The sequence below is a fragment of the Arvicola amphibius genome, chromosome 1, assembly GCF_903992535.2.
Source record: "Arvicola amphibius chromosome 1, mArvAmp1.2, whole genome shotgun sequence".
NCBI classification, from domain to species: domain Eukaryota; kingdom Metazoa; phylum Chordata; class Mammalia; order Rodentia; family Cricetidae; genus Arvicola; species Arvicola amphibius.
The window spans coordinates 107,514,024-107,526,322 of NC_052047.1; the positions used below are offsets into that span (position 1 = coordinate 107,514,024).

The 12,299-nt window shown below is 50.4% G+C and overlaps 1 protein-coding gene across 1 annotated transcript in view; it reads right to left on the minus strand.

Moving 5' to 3' along the window:
• Positions 1-11,861, minus strand: part of Dchs1 (dachsous cadherin-related 1) — a 32,389-nt gene extending 20,528 nt beyond the window's left edge. Inside the window, exon 1 of the mRNA XM_038335016.1 lies at positions 11,617-11,861. The gene's annotated coding sequence lies outside the window, so the exon portion shown is untranslated. The remainder of the gene's footprint in view (positions 1-11,616) is intronic.
• Positions 11,862-12,299: the final 438 nt, after the last annotated feature.

The following is a 12,299-nucleotide window of genomic DNA, read 5'->3' on the forward strand; positions in this document are numbered from 1 at the left end:
CAGCTGCAGGAGGGAAGGACAGTCCCTGTAAGGCTGTTTCATGTGCCCTCCGTGTCACTTTCCACCTCCTTCACTCTCTGTGACACCTCTCCCACGGAGCCCGTCAAATCTTCCTTTTACTGGATTATTCTGCATCACTGCCCACTCCATGAGGTCCACTCCTCCTGGTTTTTACCACCGTTTCCGTCCATACTTTTCCCTGTCCATTCCTCAGGCTCCTTCAATAGCTCTTCTTCTCTGTCCAGCCCTTCAAAACCAGTGTCTTTCAGAACTGTCCTAGGCCTCCTTTTGCCACCCTCATAGTCTGGCTGGGCATCTCTCCCCACACTTTCGCCTCTATTTTCTTTCCCGTGAACAGCACTACCATCCATCCATGCCTCAAAGCCAGAAACCTGGGAGCTCTCTTTGGTCTTTACTTTGCTATTAAAACCTGGCCATGTCACCCAGGTATATATCAGCTCTAGCTTTCCTACACTGTTGCCATCCCAAGCTTAAGCCTTGTCATCTCTCCTTTCCATTTCTGCAACAGCTCTTTTCTGATCTCTCTGCTCCTTGGAGGGAGACTTGAACCCTCTTCTGCTCCATCCCTACCTCATCAGAGAGAGCTACACACTTACCTAACCAGGTCTGTAGAGGGATCTCACTGATCCCCGATTCTTGGCAGCAGAAAACTGCTGCTCCTCTACCCTAAAAGACATGCAGACACACATTTGCACAGGCTTGTGGCTGAGGGCTCAGAGGACCCCTGTTTTAAGCATAGAATTTCTGACCCACATCATAAAGTCCACTTTTCATTAGTGTCTTTGCAGTCTGAGCCCTGCCAGTCTCTCTTACGGTCCCTACCTGTAGTTTCTCCCACCGCACTTTTTCATTCCCAGACTCTATGTCAATACGTTCCTCAAGTCTTTCTTGCTTTGCAAGTAGCATTTTCTCTTCCTTAGATACCTCCTAAGAATCGTGTCCATATGGCCCTCTGTTATTAAATTTCAAGATCCAGTTTAAACCTCATATCTTCTGTGGATTCTTTTATGACAAACCCATCCCTGCCCATGCAATACTGTACTCTAGTGAGCATCTACCACATGTAACAAGTCACTGAACAGTCCAGATGTGTTCACATGTCTGCTTCTGCACTGGATTGGAGTCTCCTAAAGGGCAAGGCAGGGCAGGTCTCTGGTCACATACACACCCATTCCCCGCCCACACACTTGGAGAAATGCCTATAGGTGTGTGAACTCAGATGATATACATGAATGACTATGGGAACCCATGACCCTGGATCCTCTGATCTTGATGGATTTGCTCTTCTCTATGACTTTCTAATCCCTGAGGATAGGTGTGTTTGTGACCTTATCTTACACTTGCAAGTCCCAGATGCACAGGGCAATAAAAAGCGCTCACTGGGTGCAGGGAGGCTGGAGAGATAGCTCTAAGTGTAAAAAAAAAAAAGTACTTGTGACACAAGCATTGCTCAAGCACGAGAAACTGAATTCAGATTTCAGAACCCACACACACACAAAAATCTGAGAATTTTTGGGGAGAAGAGACGAGGATCAGTGGGGCTTTCTGGCCACTGACCTAGCTCCAGGCCCAGTAAGAGACCCCGTCTCAAAAGAACAAGAGGAAGAGTGATAGAACATACAAAGGCACATGTGCCTGAACACACATGTCCACATATACCACTACATACACACTTTTTAAAAAAACAGCAATATTTGAATTCAATTTAAACATTAATTTGCCAAATCTGTGAAGTGGTTGGCTCCACGCGTAGAGACTGGTGAAGATGTTGACGAGAGAAGCTCACACACAGTGAGGTCCAGGTTCTGATCACACTTTGCACTATAATTATTTGAGCATAGTGCATGACTGACACACTTTCTGAATGAGAGGTGAATCAATAGTAGGAGATGAAAGTTCAGACGAAACAGCCTTATGGGGAAGGATGCAGGCCAGGTGGATCCCCTGTGTAAAAGCAGCCCCTCCTTCCAGACTACAGATTTCTATAACCCCTTCTTACCTAATACAGACCTCTGGCCACTGCAAACTCCCTCAGGGCACTCTCACACTGAATCCACACAGGCTTCCACAGAACACAGGCCTCCGCACACCCTGGCACACACAGAACACTGACAGACTAGCTCACACAGATCTTTGCAGTCAGGCCGCTCACATGTAGACAGGCACGATCCACATGCACTTGTACACAGATTTACTTTAAGACCCAACCAGGTTACATACAGACACCCCTCATCACATGTATTCTGAAACCCATTTTCACACGTGTTAGTATATTAATGTAGAAATTTATAACTCACATACACAGAGAAAGCAACTTTTCCATAAATCTCACACAGAGAGACACATACACATCCTCGACACACACACAGGACTACTCACACACATGTCCCTCCTGCCCAGGCAAGCGCACTGTCTACTTCACACAGACTGACAAGGCAGGCACGTGCACACACACTTACAGACCCACCCACACGCAGGCATGCTCTCACACATGCTGCCGGGGCACTCGTGGTCAACTCTGCGGCTGCAGCTGTGACCTCCAGGTCCCTAGGGCCTCTGTCTGGACTATGCCTCATCACTTCCTGCTCCACAGCTTCCAGTTCCAAACTCGAACTCCAGACTCTCTCCCGAGACCGTCTCATCCTTTCTCCAGCATTTTCTCTGCACCGTGCCTCCCATCTGTCCAGTGTTACTCACTGCCTCTTCCCTAACACATGCTCCTCCTCCTCCCGAGTCTCATTTCTTTCCTTCCCGGGTCTGTCTCATCCATCTTGCCTCCTTCCCCAATCTGTTCTGCCTCCTGTCAGGCTTGGTCACATCTCTTTTTCCACCCGGTGCTGCCTTCCCATATGCCCTGACTTTGTCCTCAGTCCTGTTACTTGGTCCTGACTCCATCTCACTCTCCCCCTCTATCCCCACATCTGGGCCTCTGGAACCACAGCTGGTTCTCATTAAGAGGGGGAGGGGCAAGACTGTTCATTGGGGCCTGAAACGTGATGTCAATCTCCCTTCTCCTAGCTAGCAGAGCCCCCCTTCTTGTCCCCAGCCTGTATGTCTACAGGGCTAGGATCAACTAGAAACATGGGAGAGGAAAGAAAGGTGGGCTATGGGGAGGACCAGAGGGACCACAAGGGAAGGAAGAATCTCTCCAGAAGGAAGTCTAGGAGTGGCCCAGAGGTACAGAAGGGGAAGCATGCTAGCGGAGCTGGCACCGCCTAAGCCTCCTCCCTCAACTTCCTGTCCCAGGGCCAGCGAGGGGCAGGACCAGAAAGACAACAGTGGTGAGGAGGGGGCTATAAAACAGCAGCTGGGCTAGAAGGGGGAGACTAGGAGGGTAGCCTCAGTGAGCTAAGGGAGATGTGGATCCAGGGCCAGGCGAAAAGAAAGGAGGAAGAGGTGAGCGTTCTGGTGGGAGCACAGAAGCAGCAAGCCTGGAGGAGAGCAAGTACTACAGCAGAGGAACAGCCAGGCCATGGGGCTGTCGGGGAAGGACGGGAGGGGGAGAGAGGCGGTGGGAGGAGGAGAAGAACACTGCTGGACCAGCTTTGTGGATGTCCACGAGATGTGCCCCCACTACTCCCATCCCAGGGCAGTGGCCAGGGCACTGCCAATGCCTGGCTCTGTCCCACCGTGGATGTGTTCCCAGGAGGCACTTCAGGGAGAGCCGAGGAAAGGAGAGAAAAGCAGAAGAGGCTCTGCTTCTGAGCTTTTGCTGTGTGCTGGGCCTCGTGCCAGGCAGTTCACAGACAGTATCTCATTTAATCATCATAACAACCGTGTGAGGAAGGAATCCCGGCTTCCAGTTTCCAGTGAGGAAATGGAGGCTCAGAGTAAAACAATTTTCCCAAGTTAATGTCCCCCTAATCTGATCTCGGGACTATGCACACTCCATGTTGCCTGCAATTTAGAAGAGGCAAAACAGAGGAGGAAACAGCAGGGAAGCTGAGGGGAGCACCCTAGCAGGACGGTGAAGGCAGAAACCAGATACGAGAAGTCTGCAATAGTGCAGGCTAGTGGTGAGGGTACTGAAAAGACAAAGATGTGGAAGACGGAGGCAGTGAAGTGGACAGGACCTGGCTGAGGACCCTGCAGGAGGGGTGAAGGAATGGAGAAGCTTAACACTCTCCTGGGGTTCCAACCACGATATCAAAGTGGTTCTTATTAAGATACTGAAGACAAGAAGCCTCTTGAGGAGTAGCTGTCGGGATCACCACCTAGGCATAATTGGATCTTCAGGCCTGGCTTGTAGGAGAGGCGTGGCTTAGAGATATGGATGTGGACAAACTGAAAACTGTAGATGTGGAAATGCCAATCTGATAGGGTCTAGAGAGTGTGAAGAATCTAGGCCCAAGCTCTGTAAACAGTCACAGAGAAAAGGAAGCTGAGACCTTTCTTCTTTCTGGGGGCAACGTCTCCGAAGGGAAGGAGGACACCTCAGAAAGAAGGAGAGAGCAACCATGCCCAATGCCGTCAAGAGTTCGAGTGAGGCCAATAGGCTGAGAAGTAGTTGCTGACTGTAGTGGTAAGGAGGCCACTGACGGTATTGGAAAGAATAGCATCAGAGGAGAGGTAAGGGGGCAAGGCTCCTGTAGTAGGAAAGCAGAGAGAATGGACTGACTCATAACTAGGTACAAACCAGGTTAGACTCAGCATAGACGAACCTATTAATGCATGTTTATTGCATTCCTACAACAGGGAGACAAAGAGTATGTCACATGTAGCAGGGCAGGAGAGTGGCATAGACCCCAGCAACACAATGGGAAAGTAACCTTCTCCTCCTCTTCTTCTTCTTCTTCTTCTTCTTCTTCTTCTTCTTCTTCTTCTTCTTCTTCTTCTTCTTCTTCTTCTTCTTCTTCTTCTTCTTCTTCTTCTTCTTCCTCCTCCTCCTCCTCCTTCCTCCTTCTTCTCCTCCTTCTCCTTCTCCTCCTTCTTTTTCAGGCGGTGTCTCCTAAGGCTAAGGCCCAGGCTGACCTTGAACTCACTATGCAGCCCAGGTTGACCCTGAATTCCTGAATTCCTGCCTTGGCCACCTGAGTGCTGAGATGATAAGGTTAAGTCATCTTGCCTGGATAAACATAACATGTGCATCAAAGTGCCTACCTCAATTGACTGATGCAAGAGTTAAGTGATAACTCGAAATGTTTAGCATTAAGGCTCGACTACTGCTCACTGGTACTGTAGTGTGATGCACACATCAAACTGGGATGAGTGTTCTTCCACAGATGAGGAATCTGAGCCTGGGAGATGGGAGTGAAGAGACATTTAAAAAGCAATTTTGATGGACACTGAAGCTTTTTGCTAGCCCAATTGCCTCTCTGGTGGAGGGCTTGGAGAGCCAAGATAAAGGCTTGTGTAGCTAGTCAGGCATACAAGCAGAGAAAGAGAATAGCCAAAGTTCAGGAGAATGAATCTGGCACTGTGGGTGAACAGAGGAAGAGATCGCAATAAGGTCATCAGCACTCCAGGTACATAGGCATGTGGGCATAGGCTAACGCCATGAGAGGGCAGAAGGAACCTGGATGCCCAAGGTTTCTAGGAATGAAAAAAAATGGGGAAGGAAGGAGCAGATGCAGGGTATGCAAGGATGTGATTCATGAACAGACGCAGTCAGCAAATATTTAAGGCCTAAGGTGTGCCAAACTCACTAAACCCCAGAGACAGAGCAGTGGTTCAGACAGATCAAGTCTCTGTGTCCATGGTGTTTAAAGGTGGGGAGACCTGTGAACTGATCCCCCGAGCTGGATCCCAACAATCACAATCGTAGAGGAGACTAATGAAGTTGGAGATGGCAGAAAAGGTGAAGACAGAAACTCAGAAGGCAGGTTGAGGGCAGGGAAGGACAATATGAGAACCTAGATGTTAGATGCAAGATTAATTACAAGGAGTCAAGATCCAGCATGAGAAAAAGTGAGATTCAATCAGCTAAGTTAGTAGCTGAAAACTTAAGACATTTTCTTCCTGAACCTTCCAAACTACTTTAAGTGGATGTCAGTACTCTCATTTTCACCTGAGAAAATGAAGCCCCAATAAGCTTAGTCACCCATCAGAAGGCCTGAGGTACAGCTGCTGTCCTTTCTCTTCCCTTCTTCCTCTTCTCCCTTCCTGGCAAGGCACAAGGAAGCCAAGTTCTAGGCTCTGAGAGATTACAAGTTCCTTTTACTGAGTTGGGTGCGGAGGGGGAAGACAGGTCTTTTTTTTTTTCTAAACCAGGACACTGGAAGCTCCCACCCCCAAGTGCCAGTGGTTGAAAATGCCCTGATCTCAGAGAGTTACACAGGCAACTGTAGACACTGGAACAGAAGGGGCTGGCAGCAGAACGCTGGTGAGAAACTGGACTCTGGCAGCTGGAACTTCTGGGAGAGGCTTCTGATAACAGGTACCAGCACCAGAGAGGGGAGAGTCCAGGCTGGTTTCTGTTGCCATGCCAGGCAAGAACTGGGCAAGGAGGAGAGTACAGGAGTCAGGGAACCTGGGATGAGAAGGGGTAGGGACTGGAATGCCAGGAGTTGAGCTCAGGGTGGGTGGGCACTGGAGGAGGGAACAGCCTAAGGCATCCCCTTAGGAGGGAATCTGGCAGGCCTATACTGCCTGGTGGTCTGGGGATAGGTATGGTGGTTAATCTTCATTGCCAACTTGACTGGATTTGGAATCCCTTACGAAGCAAGTCTCTGGGCTTATTTTCAAAGGTGTTTTCCAAGAGATGGAACTGAGGTGGGAGTACCCACCCAAAGGCGGGTGCCATCATCCCATAGTTTTCCTGCTTGTCTGTGCAATGCGACCAGTCACCTCATGTTCCTGCTGTCATGCCTTCCACACCACGGTGGACCACACCCTCAAACTGTAAGCCAAATAAAGCCTTTCTCTCTCACAACTTGCTTTGGTCAAGTTATTCCGTCACAGCAATGAGAAAACCAACTAATATAATAGACCATAGCTTTCAGACAAGGGTCTCCAGGGACACAGGCTTGCTAATTCCCAGTGCTTCTTAAATATCTGCCTAGTAAATGAAAGAAATAAAGTAGAGGAAGAGGATCAAGGAAAAGAGAAATCTGGGGTAGGGGCTGGAGAGATCCTGGGGTAAGAAAGGAGATGCTGTGGAGAGGTAGGGAGAGTGTCTCCGACACAGTAAGAGGACCCTGTGAAAATGCCTCCATCATGTGGGCATCTGGGAAGAGGTCTCCTCAACAGTGAGAGTGAGGGATGAGCTCACACATTCATTTCTTTGTTCCTTGTAGAGCCTGTGTAGGGAAGCAAGGGTCACAAAGATGCAACCTTGACAATGAGCAGTCCTAGCTTTGTGGGAGAAACAGAGTAAGGATAAGCAGTGACAAAAGAGAAATCCAGGAGCCCCTGGAAGAGTCAGAGTGAGAAGGGGAAGCAGGAGGAAGGAAGGAAGGGCTGTGGAAGTCATGATGCAGGGTGCGTGAAGGTCCGGGGGCAATGGAAGGACACACTGTCTGTTGGCAACTATGAGGAACTCAACAGAACTTGAGCTCAAAATCTGAGTGCTAGAGAAATAACAATGAGCTAAGGAGGCTTGGGGAGGGAAGATTATGATTCATAAACCTTATTTAAAAGTTGGGATTTCCTGCAAAGGAAACAGAAACACTAAAGCACAGTAAAGTGGCTGGATTTGCATTTTTATTTAAGTGTTTCTTGCTGCAATGAGACACAGATTGGAAGAGAGAAGGGAAGTACAGACCCATTCGGAAGTGCCTCCTAAAGTTTAGACGAAAAGGCTGCAGGCACAGAGGTGATGGAGGAAACGGGGTGAGATGTCGGACACTGTGGAAAGGAGGCAGAATCAACAGGTTCCTGGTCTTACAGAAAGCAGTGGTTACAGCTAATGTCTGCTTGTAAAGACAGTGATTTGGAAAAAGAACATGAGTTCAAGTTTGTATATGGTAAGGGGTCTGTAAGCTATACATTAAGATCAAGCATATCTCAGGTACAAAAAGGTCACAGCTCAGAGGAGAGGTATTTGGGACTCATCAGTCTATGACAGCTAAAACCATGCAAACGAGGGAGATGGTCATCAGAGGCCCATGCCACTGAGATAATCAGATGCAGGTCAGAATCTTAACAGCAGTATTTAGGGGCCTTGCAAAGGACCCCAAAGGCGACCCAGGACAGCCAGGAGGAGCTCTGTGAGAGATGCACAGTTCCCACCACGCTGCCGCCATTTGCTTTTTGCCTGCCTCCTGGCACTAAAGGGTCACCCCACTGAGGGTAGAAACAGTGACTCTACCGTTGTATTCTCTTCACCTGCAGCCTGCCTAGCACATCGGGTCTCGTTTCAAGTTAAGAGAATAAAGCGGTGACTCAGAAGTCAAAATCAAAAACAGCTCAGAGAGGAAAGAAAGCTCAACTATGTCAGCTCCTGCCAAGAGGTCAAGCAGCTGAAGACTCTTGAAAAAAATCCCCTTGATTTGGCAGGAGAGAGGTCACTTTCTCTCAGGGAGAAGAGTGTCTTTGGAGGAGTGGGAATAAATGAAGTGAGCACAGCCTGATGCAGAAGGGTCCCTCACGAAACACAACGGTGGAGTAAACTGAGGAAGCCTCTTACCAACAGGGCATTACAGGGTTAAAGACAAAATTCTGAGGTGTCTCCAGGAGGAATGGAAGCAAGGATGAAACTAGAGACACGGGAAAGACAAGAAATAGTCAAGTTAAAGCCCCATGGCGGAGTGAGGAAAGGTATCCTAAATGCAGGTGTGGGGGACTGGTCTTAAGCAGAAGAGACACCCACTTGTTCTTAGGGGAGGATGCATAAAGGATTCTAGAGGATGCCAGTGAGATGTGAGGAGGTAGCAAGTTGAGGGAATTCAAGCCAGGTGCCTTTCGTTCCTCCCGTGAGTAGGCAAACCAGGATTTCCACTCTCCAGTTCTCCCTCCCTCCAACACCCACATTCACGTTTTCAGCTTGCTGACCCCGTTGTTTAAAGAGCAAGCCCTGTCTCCGGCCACTCCTCCAGTGCACGCCAGCATGACCCCCTTCCAGGGTTTCTGCAATACCCCACAGCTATTCCCAGGCGCCTCCACCAGTCACCACAGACCTGCTGGAGTAGTGTTTCTAAAACAAAGCTGGCTACATCACGCCACAGCTTCAAATGATTTGATGGCTTTCCATTATTCTGGGGTCAAATGAGCTTCCTGTGGCCATGGAGCCCCTGGATGATCTCAGTTTCCTCCTGACACTCCCATCTCTCTCCTCACTTCTTGCTGTAAATGTCACAGTTACTGGCTTGCTCTACCCCTCAGACACAGATACGTGAACTTTCAAATGCTGTTTTCTTGGCATGGAATATTCTCCACCCATTCTGCCTCATTTTCATTTCTCCTTTCCTCGACTGACTCCTGACTAATTCACCAGTTTTAAGGCTTCTTCCAGAAAGTCTCTTCTGAACTTTCCATGGTCGCTTATGCCATCTTGATGAGCACTGCTATGTTATGACACTCAACCGCCCCTCTCCACACTGAGTTGTAAGCTCCTGAGGGTAAGGAGCATGTCCATTTTATTGACTTTTGGAAAAGCCCACTCTACTACAATGTCTGGAAAAAATAGATATTTTGTATGTGTTTGCTGAATGAGCCAGTAGGTTAATTAGTCTATTGAAAACAATGGGGTGAGTGATTTGGGTATGTGAAAAAAAATTTCTTTATAGAAGGTCTGACCTGGAGATTTACAGAAACCAGAATTTCTAAATGTGTCACTTGGTGTAGCCAAGAAAGCATTCTAGATAGAATTGATAATTCACATTTGAGAAGACTCAAAGACAATGGAGCAGAGTGTTAAGGAGTGTTTGAAGGATGGTTCTTCACCAGTGAGCTGGAAGAAGAGTAAGAGCCAAGCAGGAGCAGATTAGCAGGAGTTCAAGGGCAAGAGGTCAAGGGGAAAGGTCATATCTGGTTAAAGTTGCAGTTTTCAACATGTGGGTTTCACAGGGGTCGCCTGAGACCATCAGCAAACGCAGATATTTACATTACGATGCACAATAGTGTTGAAATTACAGTTATGAGGTAGCAACAAAAATAATTTATGGTTGGGGGTCACCACAGCCTGAGGAACTGTGTTAAAGGGTCACAGCATCAGCAAGGTTTAGAACCATGGGGTTAAAAAGTAGAACAAGAGAAAAGGCATCTGAAAGCTGTGAAGAGATGGGGGTTATGCGCAGAGTGGAGTGCAGGAGTTTAGTCTTGGGAGGAGAGAAGGTACCAGGAGCTGAAGACGTAAAAAACTGTGAAGCTGGTTTTGGGAGATACCTAGGGCCATGGTAGGATGTAGGGTCGGGGAGAAAACAGTCTAGCTCCCAGTGCCCAGGAAGAGAAGTTCTGGAGGTCTGTGGTAAGAAAACTACAGCTCTCCTTGTAAACGTAGACGGATGGCCCACGACTGTCTTCTAGACGTTGTACAAGAGGCTCTGTGGTAAGAGCAGCCGCAACCCAGCCTTCTGCTGGCTCCAGGTCTCTGACATACCTGTAATTCATGAGCAGGCTGAGGAAATATGTGAAAATCCCTATGATGTGCTGCCTGATAGTATTTCCAATGGACGTGTATTGGTCTAAGAGGCGTTGGCAGGGCCATGGTCTCCTGTGGTATGAGTTGGCTGTGACAATGATGGTCAGGTATCCTGGCTGTGACACTTCTGCTGTATGCACACTGTACTGACATCATCTCCCACTGGTACATTCTGGCTTGACAGACACCTATAATGGGTGTTAGTTGGTTCTGACAGGCCATTTTAGGGATGTCTGGGGACTATGTGTGTTATCTCTTGAGAATGTATGTTGCCTGGGACTGAGTCCCTATGGGGTTGAGTAGGGCTATGATTGTGTCCCATGTGGGTATTTGAAGAGGTGACATAAGCGACAATATTTTTCTGGCCTATGACCTGTGGCTGTGGGCCCAGCCCATGCACACTGAGTGCATTGTGCCTTTGAGTTCTTTCTCCCCCCCTCCCCTCCTCCACGTGGGACCTAGGCTTGCAGTGACCTCTCTCTGTCCCCTTACCAGGACTCTAATTTAAGCATCCTGGACACAAACTCCCAGGCTCTGGCACCAGGATGCACTCAGAACACAGACTTCGCCCTCTCTCCTCCGCTTCTCTACTTCTGCCCCTCAGTTTCTTTGTCTGTGTCTCCGTGTCTCTGTCACACACCCATCCGTGCATTCTGACATATGGCTCCAAAGAGCCAGGTAAAACACACACAAGCACACACTCTCACAAGGACCCGCTAGTCCCGACACACGCTCATTCTGACCCACACCCCCTCCAAGTGACACGCACATGCACACACAACCTCGCGACGACACTCACTGACTCACACTCGCTGCACACACACAGCCCAACCCTCACTCCCCACCCCTCGCGCACACTCAAGCACTGCCACACACTCCCACTCGATGACACCCGCACACAAAGACCCCCCGGCCCTGCCCCCACGCTCACGTTCACGCTAGCCCTCTCCCGCAGGCCCCGGCCCCCCCTCCCCCATTGTCTCGGCACAGAACAAAGCCCCCGGCTCCGCCGCCGCCGCCGCAGTCGGGGAGGCCGACAGACCTCGCGGGTGCGGCCGGCCGGGCCGGGCACTGACCTCCGCGCGATGCGGGCTCCTTCGCCCGGTTCTGGGGCGCCGTCCGGCCGCGGTCAACCCCCGGGGCAGCACCCGCCTTCGCGGGGCCTGGGGCCGCGCATCGTCTGCCCTTGGTTGGCTCGGGCTCACAGTGCCTTCGGTGCGGCCCGCCGTCCGTTTGCTCTCACTCGGCCGTCGGTCGGTCCGTCTGTCTGTCCGCCACCGCCTCAGGGGCGCCGCCTCCTGCACAGCCACCCCGCGGAGGATGCAAGATGCGCCGCCGCGGCCCGAGCCCCCTCCCCTCACTCCCTCCCTCCGCGCGGTAACCCGAGCCCCCGCCCTCCGCCGAGCCCCCGCCCCCGCCCCCACCCGCGCCGCCGCCGCGGTCCCGCGCCTCCCGCCCGCCCTCCACCCCTCCACTTCCAGGCTCCAGGCCCCGGCGCCGGATCCCGCCCCAGAGCCGCGCCGTCCCTTCTCCCTGCCACTAAAGCGCCAGATCCTCTTGTCCCGTCCGGTCCCCTTCATCCTCTCTGCTTTCCTTTCTCCATTCTGTACTGGTCTTCGCCTCTTCCATCCTTACTCCGCCATGGTCTGCTTCTGCCCCACTGCCCTGTTCTGTCTCGCCCCTTCACACTTCTTCTTACCCTCTTCCCTTCCCTCTGCTCAGTGCTCTTTCTGTCTACAGCCTCCCTCCATCAAATCCT